This window comes from Palaemon carinicauda, chromosome 1 (genome assembly GCF_036898095.1).
Source record: "Palaemon carinicauda isolate YSFRI2023 chromosome 1, ASM3689809v2, whole genome shotgun sequence".
Taxonomy (NCBI): domain Eukaryota; kingdom Metazoa; phylum Arthropoda; class Malacostraca; order Decapoda; family Palaemonidae; genus Palaemon; species Palaemon carinicauda.
Window position 1 is genome coordinate 183,053,585 of NC_090725.1, and position 3,448 is coordinate 183,057,032.

General features: G+C 44.7%; 1 pseudogene; it reads left to right on the plus strand.

The window, feature by feature from the left end:
- Positions 1-1,047: 1,047 nt before the first annotated feature.
- Positions 1,048-2,698, plus strand: LOC137643833 (serine/threonine-protein kinase grp-like; annotated as a pseudogene).
- The last annotated feature ends 750 nt before the right edge of the window (positions 2,699-3,448 follow it).

A 3,448-nucleotide genomic window follows, 5' to 3' on the forward strand; every position in this document is an offset into this window, starting at 1 on the left:
GGTTCTCCTAGGGACTGTAATATTCTTCATCATGATTTGTAATCTTATTGTGGTTTTCATCTCTCTGCAATAGAGAAGCATTCATATGTCCATCCAGGACATCCATGTGCTATCTCTTTTTACAATCTTTTGGGAAATGGTCATTGTAAGAAATTTCAATTACCTGCCTAGGGACAAAAGGTAGTTACTGTGTGTGCTGAGTGGAACATGTAGAGAAGACCTTCTTTATTTGTATGTGTGTTGCTTTCTGCACTCGCATTTCATGGCTCCCTCCCGAAGAAAGCATGTTGTGAAAGAGGGTGACCTGCCTTAGATAGTTATACTGCTGGCAGGTTACCTTTCAGGTTTTAGGCGGTCAATGGTGATCCAATCCACTTTTCTATGAATGAAAGCTTACGAAGTATGATGGATCACTAGGAATAGGCTATATATAGGGGTGTAGGCGCTGGCTTGCAAGCGCCAGTGTTCATGAAAGGGTGCATTGTGGTGTGCAGATCATATGTTGCTATACTGGGGCTTGTAAGTCTGACAGTATTGGGTAAATTTCCCAACAACTTGATGTAGGCAGTAGAGATCATCGGAGAAGGTGGTGGGCCAAAAAAGTTGACCAACAGGTTGTCATATAACATTTCAGCCTCTTGCGACAACCATGGTATCTTTGGTGCAGCGGGACAACAAAGCTACTTTAAGGATACAATGGACATGTTTCCCCATTCCACTGGCTACAAGGTTGTAAGCGGTCATCTGATGTAGGATGATGCTGAGAAGATGATCTAATGATGTCCACAATTGAAAGTGGCACTCTTGTTAGAAGTAATATGCTCTGTGAAGCCGAATATGGCTGTTCATCCAGAAATTAGGCCACAGTGCATGAGGCGGATGTCGCATTTGCATGGGGATGTCTTCGAGCCATCAAGTTGAGGAACCGATGACAATGAAAAAGTAACGGTGTCCTTGTGACAATGGTAGGGGACCAACCATGTTAGTATGAATGTGTAAAAAACAAGGCTGAGGTTGATTAAAAGTGCCCATACTCAAATCATTGTATGCAGGTGGTGACGATGGTAACAGCTGATGGCCGGCTCCGCCATGCCCCGCTTCTTCCGTGCCCCATAAACCTCTGCCCCGGAACAAATTCTTATTTAAAAGGTAATGTATCGTGATCCTGGGACCCGACACCACCATGGCTGGGGCAGTTGTGGAGTTCGTTGTGGGGTGGAATGTTGTCCAGACTCTTGGAGAAGGGGCCTTTGGAGAGGTCAAACTACTGATAAACACAGACACAGGGGAGGCAGTGGCTATGAAGATGGTGGATCTTGTCAAACATCCCGATGCTGCTGATGCCGTCCAAAAGGAAATCTGCATCCACAAAATGCTAAAGCATACGAACATTGTGAAGTGTTTTGGGAGCAGACGAGAAAATGCCATGCAGTACATGTTCCTGGAGTATGCTGCAGGAGGAGAACTCTTCGATCGCATAGATGCCAGACGTTGGTATGCCTCCTCACGAAACCCAGAAGTATTTCTGGGAACTAATCAGTGGTGTGGAATATCTGCACAGTAGAGGCGTCACTCATCGGGACTTGAAGCCCGAGAACTTACTGCTAGATGAAAGTGACCGCTTGAAGATATCAGACTTTGGCATGGCAACTCTCTTTAGACATTAAGGGAAGGAACGAGAACTGGATCGGAAGTGTGGCACCAAACCTTACATGGCTCCGGAAGTATTACTGCGTTCTTATAGGGCAGAACCGGCTGATATATGTTCTTGTGGTGTGATTCTGGTAGCGCTGTTGGCATGTGAGTTGCCATGGGATGAACCAACCTTTTCTTGCCAGGAGTATATTTCGTGGAAGGACAAAGACTGCTCGCTCTTTACAACCACTCCTTGGACCAGGATTGATAATTTGGCGCTCTCCCTTCTGCGAAAGGTCCTTAATACCGTCCCACGGCACAGAGCATCGATCCCTCAGATCACAGGCCATCAGTGGTTCAGCAAAAACTTCATGAAGTCCAGGGGAATAAGAACTGGAGAAAACCTTACACCGGGCACTAAGCGTATGTGCAGCAAGTTGGAACGAGCCAACTCTGCGATGGACGATTTGTCGACGAGAATGATCTGCTCACAACCGGAAGCTCCGTCAGTCGTTACAATAGATGCCGGCGGTCAGGCAAACGTAAAGATCGGTATGATGAGCTTCTCGCAACCAGCCCAGCCAGACCAGTTATTACTGTCGCAGATGACACAAGGAGCGCAGGCTAGTCAGACGCCACTTCGAAGACTCGTCAAGAGAATGACCAGAGTTTTGGTGAGGACTAGTTTCCCGGATACCATCACACATCTAGAAGCTCTCTTCACCAAGTTGAAATATACTCATAGATGTCATACGGCTAATGTTCTAACGGTTACGACTTTTGATCATCATGGAGCGCAGCTGGTTTACAAAGCAACAGTAATAGACATGGGACAACACATACTGGTAGACTTCAGGTTATCGAAGGGTTGTGGTTTGGACTTCAAAAGACATTTTATTCGCGTCAAGGAAGGGCTTTCTCACATCATTGTCAAAGGTCCTGTCACGTGGAATATGGCAATGGCGACAAATATGCTTCCAGCTTGATCTCTTAGAGAAGGGGGTTTAGAAGGTCTTGTAGATTTTTTTTAATAGCTGCTTTAAACTTATGAATTCTGAAGGGTGAGGGTTTTAATTGAGTAAAAGAATCAAGTTGGGGAAACCATTAAATAATTTGGCAACTGTAGATGGTTGTAGAAATTATCTTACGTTAAATTGGTTTACTATTTAGTATATATACTAATGAACTTTTATGGGCAAAAAGTGTAGAAGGTAAAATATTTTTCAAAGTAAGTTTTTTGTTAGCCACTTTCTGCTTATTTGACTATTGTCAAACTTAAGAAGTATTAGACCTTTCTTGATATTTACTTTTATCATTTATGTATACATCAATGATACTCAGTTTATTGCTTCCTGCCTTTGGGTCACAACCTTTCTCTCCTTAGCACGGACCCAATCCATGGTATCTTTAGTGAGGGATGTTAGAGACAATTGATCAGTTGAAACACCTGTTGGCGAATGGAGGCAGGTATCCATGCACGAGGCTTACTATTATTGGACATCACACAAGAGAGTGTCATTGGAGTCATCGAGGGCAATGCCTTCCCAACAAAGAGATGTGCAGGTTTGGTATTCGGGGCCCTTTCGTTTGGCTTCTGCTGAGGCCTTGTAATACATTCCCAAATGCATACCAGCCAGTGTGTTTCTAGTAAGAGCACCTGTGACCGGATTCAGTATACCAGGTTTGTGTTAAATGGTAAAGTTGTGTACTGTAACAGCTGAGAGATATCGGCATTGGCGGCGGACCAGAGCTCTGACTGGGGAGTGAAGGAGTGCACGAGAGGCATGTGGTCTGTGGGAATGATGAATGTACC